This window comes from Nomascus leucogenys, chromosome 22a (genome assembly GCF_006542625.1).
Source record: "Nomascus leucogenys isolate Asia chromosome 22a, Asia_NLE_v1, whole genome shotgun sequence".
In the NCBI taxonomy this organism is placed as follows: Eukaryota; Metazoa; Chordata; class Mammalia; order Primates; family Hylobatidae; genus Nomascus; species Nomascus leucogenys.
Genome location: NC_044402.1, coordinates 135,238,386 through 135,253,841, shown reverse-complemented (window position 1 = coordinate 135,253,841; position 15,456 = coordinate 135,238,386).

The following is a 15,456-nucleotide window of genomic DNA, read 5'->3' as shown; positions in this document are numbered from 1 at the left end:
GAACAAGTTGAGCAAGATCTTGGAAGTCACTTCTGTAATTCTTTCTTGTTTCCAATGAGAAGTAGAGGCCGAGAAGGCGTCATGGTTTTTCCTTGCTCAGCAGATAGCTAATCAGTGGCTGAGCTCAAGCCAGATCCCAGCCCTGAACATAATTGTGTGAGGGAAGAAAATATAATTGGGTGGTCAAATAAAAATGATGCCAATATGCATAACTGAGCTTCATTGCCTGGTGCCTCTAAAACATTAGATGGATTTTGTTACAGGGATGGAAAAGAATGATCAGCCAATCCTTTCCTCTCTAGTGTAAACTCCACACTGGCAGTCACCTTCTCTCTCCTGGGTATTGTTACGTCCCTAGCAACGTGCCTAGCATATTGAAGGTGCTACAGGAAATGCCTGTTCAGAGACTAAATGAAGAGTAAGAGGTTTAAAGCCATTTTATCTTACCTATAAAGTTATTGGGTGTCTGCAAAGAAATTTTGTCACTGGAAATTTTGTTTTACAGTTAATTAGAATTTCATAACATCATTCGTGTTATCCCTTCAAGAATGTACTAAGCATATTCTTGAGCATTTTTATCTCTCTTTCTTGACATTTTAAAGGTTCAGATACCAATAAAGGCGTTTGCTGTGATTAAATGTTGCTTTAGGTACAAGAAGAAAGGGACGTGGGTTGAGGTGTGGCGGTCAGTAAGCTTGTGCTCACCATGTCTGGCTGCCCAATTCGTCCTGGAGCTTGGAGCTTGGGTGTGATGTATGTTTGTGTGTGTGTGTGTGTGTGTGTGTGTGTGTGTGTATCTGCTGGGAACAGGGTGCCTTTGCAGTTAATTTGATTAATGTAGTAGGCAGAATAAAGGCCCCCTAAAAGATGTCTTAAGCCCTGACCTGTTACCTTACATGGCAAAAGGGAAGTAAAGTTGCAGAGGGAACTAAGATTGCTAATCGTCTGACCTTAAAATTGGAAGATTATTCTGCATTACCTGGGCAGTCCCAATGTAGTCGCGAAGACCCCTAAAAGTGGAAGAGAGGGCAGGAGAGGAGTCAGAGTTGGAGAAGGAGAGGTGACAGTGGAAGCAGCTCAGGGTGATGTGCTGTGAGAAGGACTCAGCCCAACCTCGCCAGCTTTAAAGATCCAAGAGGGCCATGTGCCAAGGAGTGCAGGGGTCCCCAGAAGCTGAAAAACAAGAAGAAAGCATGTTCTCCTCCAGAGGCTCCAGAAAGGAACTTGGCACTGCTGACACCTTGGTTTCAGCCCAGCGAGACCTGAGACCCGTGCAGGACTTCAGCCTCCAGAATTCTAACATGACGGACACATTTGTATTGTTTTAAGACCCTGACTCTGTGCTAATTTGTTACAGCAGCCATGGGAAACTAATAAAGTCAACTTGGATGGAGAGTGAGACATGTATGTCAAGCCTACAAACATGAATGATGATTGATTCGTCAAAGCCAAAGCACTGAAGCTTATTCTGTGCCACTGAAGGTAATTGTGCTCATTCAGGCACCGAAACTATCTGGAGGGGACTCTGTATTATGGAGAGTCATTACCTGTCATCCCCCTGTAGGCTGTAGGGAAAGTAAACCAGCCAGCATGTTTTTATTAGGTTAATCAGATCTTTACCATCAAATAAGAAAAACCAGAAGAAAAGTGGGTTAGAAATCGAGGCCCACATCAATCACAACTTTTGTGTAAGCTGCGTGTTTTATTGCCTTTTATCATTTGTAAAAGATGGAACTGCCAGCGTCTGATGACTGTCAGATGTACAAATTATATTCCACCTGCTTTAAGAAGAGTGCGGTTGCAAGTCCTTAACGGTGTGGAGGCACACAGCAGCTCTGACGTGGTTTCCCAATTTTACTCTCCATCGCCTGCAATGACTGTGAAATGAGATGAAAAATTCAACCCAAGTTACGTGAGGATGTTCCCAGGCTAATGCAGGGAATCTTCAGTGAGAATGAAACTCTTGTTTTTTTTTTCCTGAATCTGACATACCTTGGGTCTTTGAAGTTTGTAAGATTTGAACCATACGTGCAAAATGATGTATTATCAATTCAAGTTTCAGAAACTTTAATACTTTTGCCTTTTAGCTAAAGTTTTAAAAACATCATGCTTTTGCTTTTCATTTTTAATTCAATACTATGTTTTAAAGAAGCTTTGTTGGCTCTAAAGCTTTGAGTCGAGCTTTTCCTGCAAATACTCTGTGATGCCAGTTTCTGAACCTAAGCTTTATTAAGATGGACAGCGAGGCCGCCTTTCAGCTAAAGGTTTTGCCCTGAGCAGTTAGGGGAATACTTTATCAGCTTACTCTCCTCTTGCTTAGGCACTTGGAGTATTTAGTCAAATCAACACTGGCTTCTCTCATGACCTTCCATTCATTACTCCTGACACCAGAACCTCGCTGGAGAAGGGCACATCGAGGCTGCCTCCAAGTCATGAAATTGTCCAAACAGGATTTCTCAGAAGTCACGAGAGCTGGAGAGAAAAATCAAATTGTGTGATGTAATAGATAGTTTTTTCCTTCTCACAAATTGCAGATGATGAAATGTGACTCTCTCCCAGGCTGCAGTAGTTTGCTGAGGTCTCACCTGATGTGCTTTCAAATGGTACTCATTTCCTTAGACACACCACATGTCACAAAAACCAGATGACTTCTTCAAACTCAAGGGAGGCTGAGCAGTGCCACTGATAGCATGGCCTGCTGGGTCACTTCTCTTGGGGACCTGAGTGGAAGGAGAAAGCTTGAATCCATGAGTGGGGTTTCATCCATTTGCCATATTGGTTCACGTACGCAGTCTTTTGGGGACACGTTTAGTGATGATGGCCGCTGATGGAAGGCATTGTTCAGTAGCTGAGGGTAAGATCTGAATAGAGCAAGCCCAAGCTCTGAGCTCATGGAGTTTCATGCAAGCCAGGGAACAGATTGGAAGCAAGTCAACAAGGTGCTGTGTTAGATGAGGTGGTCAGGAAAGGTTTTGGTGGAGGGGGCAGACATCTGAAGAGAAGGAGAAGAGAAGGTTTGAGTGACACATACACCTACGGGCAGAGGACAGCATATGCAGAGACTCTGAGGTGTGTGCATAGAGCTGGAGGCAAAACCAGGAGCAAGGCTATGGCATAGCAAAGCAAGTGGGAGGGGTGTGAAACTTCACTGGAGGGGGTTTGGGAGGCTGTGATGAGGCCTTCAGACTGTGATGGAGACTCGTTGGAACCTCTGAGCAGGGTGGTGTCTGGACTAGATTGCTGTTTTAAAGGAATCACTGTGGTTGCAATTTGGAGAAAATATCAGAGGATCAAAAGTAGAAATAGAGAATGCAGTAAGGAGGAAACTACAGTGATTTGGGCAAGAGGTGATGGGAACTTGACTTAAGGGGAGAGCAGAGGAGGTGGTCAGAAACAGATGAGTTCTGGTTCTGTTGCATAGGTTGAACCTGTAGGGTTTGCTGAAGGATTGGATAGGAGAGACAGAGAGAGAATGTGAAAAAGAGAAAGGTGGGGGCAGAAAGAAACAGGGAGAGGAAGGAGGAGAGGAAAGGAAGGAGGGAGGGAGGGAAATCTCCAAGGTTTTTGGCCTAGAACCTTGGAAATCTTGATGTTTATTTTCTGAAATGGACAGACTGACAGTGGGGAGGGCAGTCATGTGGAGGGAGGGAGGGATTGGGAGCCTGCTTAGGACATGTTAAATGTGACTGCCCGTTCGATGTCCAAGCAGCATCAACAATGTCCAGTGTGGAAGGACATTTTCTAGCCCTGGCTGAAATGCGTGAAGGTCTTTGGTTGGTTAAAGGAGGGGCTGGTATCCTCATTTGCATCTACCCTTCTTTGCTCCTGCCACCCATTATGGGTGAGCCTGGGGCCATTGGCTCCTTTCTAATGACTTTTGCTGCTGCCTGGCTCACCTCTCTCCACCAGTTCATCCTTCACTCCACTGCCCAAATGATCTCTCTGCAACATGAATCCAATTGTGTTACTGCCACTGCGTGATTTTCTAAGGCTCAATATAACCTTTGGAATACAATTCAAATCCCGGGCCTCTCCTGGCCTGGCTTATCCACTCACTCTTCTCTGCAAGTCATGCTCCAGCAACACTCAGGAATTACGATCCTCACAATGAAAATAACACACTTTCTTGAATGTCCCTGTGTGCTCAGCTCCATGCTGAGTGCTTTTCATGCATTATCTCACTTAATGCTCACATAAACGATACAAGGTAGTTAGTATCATTACTTGTACTTTACAGATGAGAAAATTGACATTTAGAGAATTAATAATTACATTAAGTAACTTTCTCAAGCTCTCATGGCTTGTAAAAGACTATTAGAACTTGATCCCACGTACTTTTTGTAAGGTCCAGACCCCATGCTCTTGACCACTGTACCTGTGATTCCCAGATCAGCAGCAGCAGCACCATGCAGCCACTTGTTAGAAATGTAGCTTCGTGGCCTGGCATAGTGGCTCACACCTGTAATCCTACCACTTTGGGAGGCTGAGGTGAGAGGATCACTTGAGCCCAAGAAATCAAAACCAGCCTGGGGAACATGGTGAGACTCCCTCTCTACAAAAATTAAAAGACTAGCTGGATGTGGTGGCACATGCCTGTCATCCCAGGTATTCTGGAGGCTGAGGGAGGAGGATCACTGGAGCCCAGGAGGTAGAGGCTGCAATGAGCTGCGTTTGTGCCACTGCATTCTGGCTTGGGTGACAGAGAGAGACCCTGTCTCAAAAAAAGAAAATGAACAAAACAACAACAACAAAACAAAAAGAAATGCAACTTCATGGGGTCCCACCCCAGACCTCCTGAATGAGAAATTCTTGGGTAGAGCCCAGCAACTTGAGTTTTCTCAGGCCCACAGGTGACTCCATGAGACCACTGTGCTGCACTATATTGCAGTTACACTGGCATGCTGTGCTGTTTATGCTGTATTAAGCCTTAGGTCTTTGCAGATGCTACTCATCTGACAGCAAATCCTCTTCCCTATGTCAGCCTGGTGGACTCTGAATCTTCCTTCAAGACTCATTTCCCGGGCCCTGACAAGTCTCCTTTGGTCTCCTGACCCATGAAGGCATCTCTTTTCTATGCTGCCAGAGGATGCTGCATCCTAAGGGTTTCTTGCTGTCATTAGATACAGAGTTTGTTCTGGTGACTTAATTTCTCTGAGCCTTCTCTGCTAAGGGGTAACAATGATACTTACCCACAGGAAGTTTGGCCCAGGTGATCTTCTGAATTTCTTTCTTGTTTTAAGAGCAATAATTAATGTTTGCATTTAAAGGCTAAATTAGCAACAAATAGCCTCCTCGTTCCCAACAAATCTCTTAACACGCCTGTAATCCCAGCACTTTGGGAGGCCAAGGCAGGCAGATCACTTAAGGTCAGGAGTTTGAGACCAGCCTGGCCAACATGGTGAAATCCCATCTCTACTAAAAATATAAAAAATTAGACTTTTCTGACTAGGCTTAACTGAGTTAGGGACACCATTTGCAGGAACACGAGCAATGTAGGGTGTCCCATAGAGTAGAGGGGAACCTCTGAGCAGGGTGGTGTCTGGACTAGATTCCTGTTTTAAAGGAATTATTGGGGTTGGGTGGGTAGAGGGGTGCTTGGAGGACCCAGATGATGAGGTGAAGATCTGAGGTACTCGCAAAAGTGTTTGGGAGATGATACTTACAACACTGATTTCCATTTACAGCAATGAAACGAAGCTCTGTTATTCATTTTCTCTCTCACAACTCCTGTGTCCCTTCAACCTTAAATGGAGAATCCTTGAGTGACTTAGCCTCAGGAGGGGAGAAAGCTAGAGAGGTCCCAGGGGATGGGGAATGAAGATTATAGACCAAACAGCCAGGGCTGTGAGGCCTAGGATGGAGGTGCACCCCCCTTGATTTAAACTATGCAGCTTGAAAATTTAGCACAGCCCAGGCCTCTGAAGAAAGAGTCTGGACATTGAATACTGAAAGTCTTGTTTGTCAGCTCTAGACAAGAAACCGTGTCCAGAACAGGCCTGCCACCTACTAGGTTCTCAGTGAATGTGTTGGGAAAAGAATGAGTGGTTGTAGCTGAGATGAATTCACACAGGTGTTAAAGCAGATGGTTGTCCATCGCCCTCCCTGCCTCATCCTTCTAGCTCCTACATTCTTCTGGCTCCTACATTTCTGTGTAGTCTGTGGACTTTCAAATGCCACCATCTACACCTCACTGTCCACTCTGCCCACATCTTGGATAGGCTGGAAATGCCAGGGAAACCTTCACTCCACCCCAGCAGCCCCGAATGAGAGAAGCTAGTTGATAAATGTTCTGAGCCTTCACCCCTTCATGGGACAACCCCTTGGCATGATCCCAGCTGGCTCTCAGAGTTCCCCAGAACATCAAGACACAGTGGCCACAGTGGAAACTTATTTGGTAACAAACCCTTTATTGGCTTCTTGCTCATCCCTGTTTCACTTCTCCCTCCTGCACCTCTGTTTCCTGGTATCACCTTCGAAACACAATACTTGCTCTTAAACATTTCTGATTGTGTGTCTAGGGGAACCCATGTAAGAAGTGTTAGAGTCCTTAGGTGCTCCAGAGCTGGAAGTGTATCCTTCAAGTCAGCAGCATAGCCAAGCAGTGAAGCACATGAGCTGGAATGCACTGACCCGGAAGTCACTGGCTTATTTTCTCCGTCTGAGAATCTTCCTATGGATTGTTATAACTTGCTGATAATGAGACAGTATTTGCCACGTGGCACAAGGACTTCACATGGAAAGGGCTTCTTGAATACATGTATAATTTCTTTAGAACCTCACTCAGGCAGAATATGCCATCACCGGTGATGTGAGAAGAGGGTCTTTGCCCTTTTATCCCTTGTTGTCTATCCATTGCCTAGAACAGTACTAGGAATGAGGTAGGTGCAGAATTCATATCAAATGAATGAAACTGATTCACCACAAAGGACTGGATTCTGTTTTGCAAACAGCATTTTCATATTTTTCGTTTTGCCATGTGCTCTGTCTGAATTAACTGTCCTATAACATCACTTACAATCACAACTCTCTCTTTGTGGCTCTGACTGAATTTTTGACCAGCTTTTATATTGAAGAACAAATTCTATGATTTGCAAAATGTTTATTTCAACCAATTTTATTAAAATTATATTTCTAGTCTTTTGTACAATTTAAGTTTGTTCATTCCTCATGAAGGTGTCACTTTATAATAAGTAGCGTGTACTTGCAGAGATGAATTCTGAGGAACTGAGGTCTCCTGCCAACAGCCAGCATCAACTTGCCAGTCTTGTGAGTGAACCATCCTGGAAATGGATTCTTCAGTCCCAGTCAAGCCTTCAGATGATGGTAGCCCTGGCTGATGGCTTGACTGCAACTGTGTGAGTGATCCTAAGCCGGAACCACCAGCCAAGCCACTCACAACTTCCTGACCTGCAGACACTGTAATAGATATTTATTGTTGTTTTAAGCTGCTAAGTTTAGAGTCATTTGTTTCACAGCAATAGATAATGGATACATGCTAATTACTAAATAGGTAGAGATGAGACAAATGATCTGTAGGGAAGGAATACAGTTGTACAACAGCAAATAAACAATGAAACTGAGTCTGAAATGTGTCCTTATAAGGACAGAATTCTCTTTCTTTCCTTTCTTTCTTTCTTTCCTTTCTTTCTTTCTCTTTTCTCTTTCTTCTTTTCTTTCTCTCTTTCTTTCTTTATTTTATTTTATTTTATTTTATTTTATTTTATTTTATTTTATTTTTCAAAGTCTTACTCTATCACCCAGGCTGGAGTGTAGTGGCATGATCTCTGCTCACTGCAACCTCTGCCTCCTGAGTTCAAGCAGTTCTCATGTCTCAGCCTCCCGAGTAGATGGGATTACAGGCATGCACCACCACACCCAGCTAATTTTGTTGTATTTTTAGTACAAGGTTTCACTGTGTTGGCCAGGCTGGTCTCGAACTCCTGGCCTCAAGTGATCCGCCAGCCTTGGCCTCCCAAAATGCTGGGATTATAGATGTGAGCCACAGCACCTGGCCTAGGAAAGAATTCTTTAAGGGAATTAATTTGCTGGTCTCTGGGGGATAGTCTTGAATGATTGTCACTTAAGATCTTCTGCATCCAGGGAGCCAAATATGTCAATATTTGCTGAGCATTCTTAATGGAGGTGGCATGAAAGTGAAAAAGGATTGTGTTGATAATATACTGTCCTGGGTTAAGAATCACACTCTGGTCATGTGAGTACAATCATGTGCAACAACCAGGAAGACTACTACTGTTCACTGGGTGCCATTTCTTCTGCACGGGGAGGTGGTGATAGCTCTTGTCCCGCGTGGCAAAGGGAATCGTCTGAGCGCTGAGCCATCTGGTTTTCACTTCTCCCAATTTCTATTGATTTTCTCCCTGTGCCTCTCATGGTTCTTATCCCATAGATATTTTGCTAAAAACATAGCACTTTAAAAAAGTTTTAAAAATAGCTATTTGGGAGTAAATCTTAGCCTTGGCTAATGCAATAGCTGAAAGTTCACTTTCAGTGGAAATCAATAGATTGTGTAGAGGCTTTGGCTCCCTCCGGTCCGCCCTGCAAAAATGTGGGTTGCCTGCTTGACTTGTTTTCACTGGAGTAACTCCTCTTATCATCCGAGTAGTCTTCGTTAGTGTGTCTGTGTTTCCTGCACAATCAATGTACATTCCTTGTCTGTAGTGGTGAAGGAGGTTGTTTCATCTGTTCACTCCCTTTGGGAAGAGGAAGAGTTTCTCTATTGGAGGTCCCAACTGAAAATGAATCCCTTCTTCGACATGGACCATCATGCATCCTATGGAATGCCAGCCAGCACTGCTCATGAGTGCAGCACTGGGTCTGTTAGGGTACCCCAGCACCCAGCATAGTCTAGGCATATGAAGGGGCCCAATAAATGTTTGTTGAATGAATGGTTGATGTTCAAGCATTTCATGCCCAGTATTGTGTAATTCACCTATATCTTGTCTCAAAATCTGCAATCAATGCAAAAAGTAAGTACACCTTGCAAATAATATTTGAATATTCAACAAGTACTTAATGATCTCCTAATGTATTCCAGGCAGCATTAGGTGGTGAGGCTCCAGGCTTGTTCATCTACCAAAGGAAGACAATAATATCAGCCTTTCAAGGGTGGTAGGAAGATCTGAGGGTGGGTTCACGGCAGTGCCTGGCACACAGTAGGTGACTATCTTACATGATAGTTGTCTGTCTGACTTGTATGAACTGTTTGGTTTTCTGGCCACATGGGTCTTCTGGTACTAGCTAATTCCAAGCAGCAGGCATCTTTGTACCACCAGTGATTGAAAGTAATGAAATGGGGTGTCAGCCTCATGTGTGCTATCTACAAGAGATACGGCAGAAATCCTGGGAGACCCGGGTACATGTTTGCAGGACTGGCTACATAATTGGCATGTCCTAGTGCACAATGAAGATGCAGAGTCTTTTTGTTAAAAAATTATTAAAACTTTTAAAATGACAACAGTGGAGAATTAAACCAAGCACAGGCCCTATAAGCATGGGTTCCTGAGAGCTGGCACTGGCTGCCCACTGGTGAAGCTGGCTCTGGTGTGCTACAGCCTTCACTCCTCTGGGCCCAGCAGGGAGCTCAGAGGATGCCCTGGGCTGCCTCCTCAGAGTCGATCTCAGTCACTGGTCTCAAGTTTTGAACCTTGGAGTTTGAGTGGCTGGACTAGTCCAGGATGATTCTGCCCTATACAAGCAATTTTTTCATGATCCAGCTTGGCACTTCCAAAAGAATGGAGTCAAACCTTACGACAGGCATCCGGGCCTGGTGGGTGAGTCAGTTTAACAGTTTGAGGAGAAGGGAACAGGAGGGGGTGTGTGCATCATACCTGCTTTCCCTGTGGTCATTAATCATCCCAGACCCATCCTCCCTGCTCTGCTGTTTTCTTCAGCAGCCCGTCTAATCCCATCCACCCACCCGGCTGCTGGTTCCCCAGGACGGCAGGGCTCTTTGATTCCAGCCATGCCACACTGAGTGCTTTACTGAAGCTCCAAGAAACATACCAGCCTTCTCATAGCAGGTACCTATGAGGGCCAGCTCTGCCCATTCCCACCACTGGATTTGTCCCCAGATTTTTCTGATGGAACCATGGGAAGCCAGGCCCTTGTTTGATGTCTGTGCAACATTCACATCCAAGGATTCGGGTCACTTTCCTATCTGGACCTGGGCCCAGCAGATAACTATACTGACCGGCAGGTCCGAAACATTCATTCTCTCATTTAACAAGTATTTATTGGACACCTACCAGTGCCAGGCGCTGTTTTAAGCCTTGCAGATACAGCAGAGAATGGGAGAGAGGAAAGCATTTGTCCCAATGGAGCTTGATGGGGAGGCAGGTAATACATGAAACAATAAGTGCGCTGGGGTGATCCAGCCAAACTCCTCCACCACAGCCGGGCTAGTCTCCAAAGCAGGCGGCATGCAGGATGTCAGACAGGAGTGGAGACAGAAACAAAAATAAAGTAAGGGAGGTGGATGGGAGGTGCTGGTGTGGGAGGTAGAATTTAAAAGTAGAGAGGCTGGGGAAGGGCTCCCAGGGGTCATGGGTGAGTAGATCTGGAGGAATTCCAGGTGGCCACAACCTGGGGGCATGGTCTTTGGTCCTGTGTGCATGAGAGCCTACACTTGACACAGAGGTGATGTCCTTTGTAGTCTTCATCTCCCATTCTATCCCAGCACCGGCACTTGCTCACTGGGGTCCATGATCCTACAACACATGGAATATTTGGGCTGCGTGCATCATTCTGTCCTGTTGCTGGTCCCTGCAGAAGGGGATAGTCCTGGCTTATTGGGCAGCCTTGGCAGGAAAGCTGTCCCTGTACCAGGTATGGGTTGAGCCTTTGGAATTGGTGGCCAGTGTCCCAGTGCTGCTGCTAGTGAGGATTGTGAAGGTCCACATATTGTCAAAAATGAACCTTCAATAACACTTATTGACACACAGTTACTGGCCGTGTGTTTCAATAAAAAGGAAGAATGAAAGGCATATTCCAACCCATCGGGTCCGTTCCATGCTCTGACAATGGCCTGACATTCACACCTGATTTCTCTCTGGCCCATAATGGTCCAGCCCCATCCTCCTTGCTCTGCTGTTATCTTCAGCGGCCCATGTAATCCCACCCACCCACCTGGCTGCTGGTTCCCCAGGACAGCAGGGCTTTTTGATTCCAGCTGCCCCACACCGAGTGCTTCATAGATGCTCCAAGAAACATACCAGCTGCCATGTAACAATGCCATGTAACACTTCTTTTCTCATCTTGCAGGCCAGAATTTAGTCATAAGGCCACATCTGATTTCAAGGGAGCCTTGGAAAGAGTCTTTATGTGCACAGTGGAGAACCAGGGCCTTATCCCAAGGAAGAAAAGAGAGCAGGCATTGGGGGTAGGTAACTAGCAATTACGCCCCACACCTGGTGAGAACACCATCTGTCCTGACTCCAGGTCACAACTCAATGGATTGGGGGTGGACCCTGATCCAAGCCAGACAAGCAGTTTCTCTCCCCCAGAAACTTTAAACTGGGATTCAGAGGCATGAATCAGTCTCGCAAAAACCTCAAACTGTGGGTAGGTGGGCTTCAGAGAAGAGTGTTGGCTCTCTTCCTGGGGAGATAGAGAAAGCTGGATGGCATAGAAGGAAGAATGAAAAAGGGGGGAAAAAAGAGGAAAGGAGGAGGGGATGAGAGAAGAAAGTGGCTGCAGGGGGGGTTCTTAATGTGATCAGCAGTTTTTTTTTTTTAAAGTCTGACACTTCTGCAGGGCTTCCCAGTAAGCACAAAGTGCACAGTGAGCTTTCTACGTATAATGGGTTGAGTGGAAATGAGCAAAAAGATACATCTATGTCCCACCCCCAGTACCTGTGAATGAAACCTTATTTAGATAAAGGCTCTTTGCAGGTGTAATTAAGTTAAAGATCTCAAGATGAGGTCATCTTGATGGGCCTTAAATCCAAGGATAGGTGTCCTTATACGGAGAAGGGAACACGGAGGGGAAGGCTGCGTGAGGATTAGAGTGATGCAGTGATTAATACCATCTGTGTCCCTAGATGCAGCGTGTTGCTATGCAGTGTCTTGTACAGACGGCTCAAATGTGTCGAAGTCTTCAGATAGTTGACCGAGGCCTTGCAAACAAAGGCAAACTCATACCTAGAATATACGTCAATTTCAGTCAAGATGAATCGCCTGTGCCGGCCAGAGTGTCAGAGTTTTATGTAACCACCTTGCCCCCAGGTGGCTGGTTGGACTGAAATTGTACCACATCCGGGCTCAGCATCGGTTTCTGCGTCTGGCAGACATGACATCTGGCAATAGCAGCAGCTAGATTGGCCTTAGTGAATGAAAGTTCCTTGCTGTTGATCCGTGCATAGTCTCCATTGCTGCCACGGTAGCTATTCCTTCCACAAACCCCTGGGGCCAGCACTGGGTGGATAATGACAGAGACTGACATTTACTGCCTGAGTCCTTCTCTCTGCTTGTCGCTTTAGTCCCTCCCCTGCGGCGGGTGCTCTCTGGTGGGCATTAACTTGTGATATAAAGGTCTTCGCTCTTTATGTGCACTTCCACAGGCCCATCCACATACCTCTCTCTTTGACCTCCTGTCTCCAGTTTTTCTACATGAATCTTCAGTCTCTCAACCTTGCACCTTCCAGGCCACTAACTATTCAGTTCAGCCATTTGCCACTGCTCATGAGTCAATGTACACTCCTTTTCCACACAAAATGGATGACCAGGAAGGCGTTTATACCTTTAGGGTCTCCTCATCACTGTAGTTTTACTTTCAGGGATGTATCTCTTAGATCAGTATTGCCCAAGAAACTTGTTTCCCAAAATATTCTTTCAAAAAAGGGGTTCATGGTCAAAGACATTTGGAAAATTCTACACGCTCTAGGCGTCCCTTGGAGGAATATGACTCGTATTAGCATGTTCGTGATTCTGAGAAGTCCTAACATAAAGATATTTTAAACCCATCATTGTCCCCAACTTTAATTCATTGAAATCTTTTTCTAAGAGAGCAAACATATGTTGAAAATTACTAATTTAAATTAAACTCTGGATTTGAAAATGCACATACCCCTAGGCAGGTTACTGAACTACGTCTCACTTTTTTTTTTTTTTTGAGATAGGGTCTCACTCTGTTGCCCAGACTAGAGTGCAGTGGCAAGATCTTGGCTCCCTGCAGCCTCGACCTCCTAGGCTCTGGTGATCCTCCCATCTCAGCCTCCCAAGTAGCTGGGACTACAGGCACGTACCACCACACCTGGCTAATTTTGTTTTTTATTTTTTGTAGAGATGAGAGGTCTCGCTATGCTCCCCAAGCTGGTGTTAAACTCCTGGGCACAAACTATTCCCTGCCTTGGCCCCCCAAAGTGCTGGGATTACAGGCTTGAGCCACCACACCCAGCCTACATCTCACATTTTTGTATAGATGAATGTATTTAATATTTTCTTTATGGATAGAGTGAGTTAATGCAACCTAAAAATTCTGGTTAGGGTAGTAGGAGTTAGGAAGAGCATTCAGATAGACGAGTGAGACACATCCAAGATGAATTTTGCCCTGTTGACCATTTATCTTCTTTGGTCCTCTGCCAGTCACTCTTTGTTTATTAAAAGCAGGCTCCACTGACATTTGTGCAGTGGTGGCGAGTTGTAAAAAGACTTTTCTGAGCCTAAGATTAGTGGCGGAATTTATAGCAGTGCTATAAATGGCAGCATACAAAACAGGGCTGTAAATAAGGAGGAAGATTCTTGCTGTCTAGGATTACCTTGGAGACTCATGGAGGCTGCAGCCTGGTGATTGTATGCAAAACCAGTGAGCTGGAGGGACCATTCGGGCAGGCGCCTCCCAGGCCAGTGTCAACAGTGGCACACTGTGGCTGGTATTCTGATTATGGGGCAAATCCAAGCCCTTGGTCTGTCTTGTTTTGAGCTGAGTCTCTTCAGTAGCAGCTGGCTTTAGAACCTTCACTGAAATTGCCGGTTATAAACACAAGCTTTTTGCATTGGTTATCATCTCCCCTTTAACAGAGGGAGACTATTCTAGACCTGAGGTTTTGCTGGATAGTTTGCATTAATATTGATAATAGGTAAATAAATTTATGTCTGCAGACACAGGTAACCTTCACATATGGTGACTATATCTAGATTTTAGTTTTGTATTTAAAAAGAAGAGATATTTCGGAAAGCCTGTAGGGACAGAATCCCATGTCTTAGAAATGCACACTGTACAGCATGGATTGGAGTCTACAAACGCAGAGCAGAGAACTGTGCAAATAGTAAGTCCATGTGTAAACAGCAATCACCAAGGCAAGGGGACTTATGGATTTAGCCCAAATTCCACTTAATACTGAGATCTATTTTTTTTTTAATCCTTGTCTGGTCAGCAGCACAACACAATTTTAAAATACATGTTAACTCTTCTTTTAAAAGAAAAACCTCAGGCTGCTGTTGCCATGGGGAAGAGTGGGGAGTTCTTGGTCAAAAGACACAGGAAGTAACTGGGACCTCTGCATAGTTAAGAAACCCAGCATCTTACTTGGAAATTATCTTCCCACTAAAACAAACATACAAACAAACAAACACACAGAATGGGCAGTGCATCTCAGTACTTCTGTTCCACCCCACGGCTGTGGGAGCAGGGAGAGCGGAGAGCTCCTTTGAAAGCTCACCTCCTGCTAACCCCTCAGGAGAGAAGAATGAGTTTCCTTAATTCCCATACTGCATGGATCTATGTGGCCGCCTTTAGGGGCTGAGGAATCCAAAGCTATAAAAATGTATGTGATGAAGACTTAGGGGCTATACTTAAATTGTGAACTTCACGCAGCTAAAAAAGAGAGTGAGAGAGAGAGTGACTGACTGAAGGCGTGAGAGCAAGCAAGGCAGGGTCACAGAAGAATATCATGACTTAAATACAACCAAGAGGGAGAGCCAGAAAAAGAAGCAGGGCAGGGGGGATTTCTCATTTGGCCAGGCGTGGTGGTGCATGCCTGTAATCACAGCACTTTGGGAGGCTGAGGCAGGTGGATCACTTGAGCTCAGGTGTTTGAGACCAGCCTGGGCACCATAGTGAGACCCTGTCTCTACAAAAAATACAAAAATTAGCCAGGCAAGGTAGTGCACCTGTAGTCTTAGCTACTCAGGAAGCTGAGGTGGTAGGATTGCTTGAGTCCCGGAGGTAGAGGTTGCAGTGAGCCGAGATCGCGACACTGCACTCCAGCCTGGGTGACAGAGGGAGACCCTGTCTCAAAAAAAGAAAAAAAGAGTATTATTTGTCATGGATATTGTCATAATTAAGGGAGATGTTTAATGTATACCCTTCACGCCACATCAATCCTTTCGGCTATCTTGGCAAAATTTTGTGTTAAAAGGACTCCTTTGGGGAGCATTAATCAATGAGGGTATCTATCATTCATTGAGCATTTACCAAGCACCGTTGGGCTAAGCACAC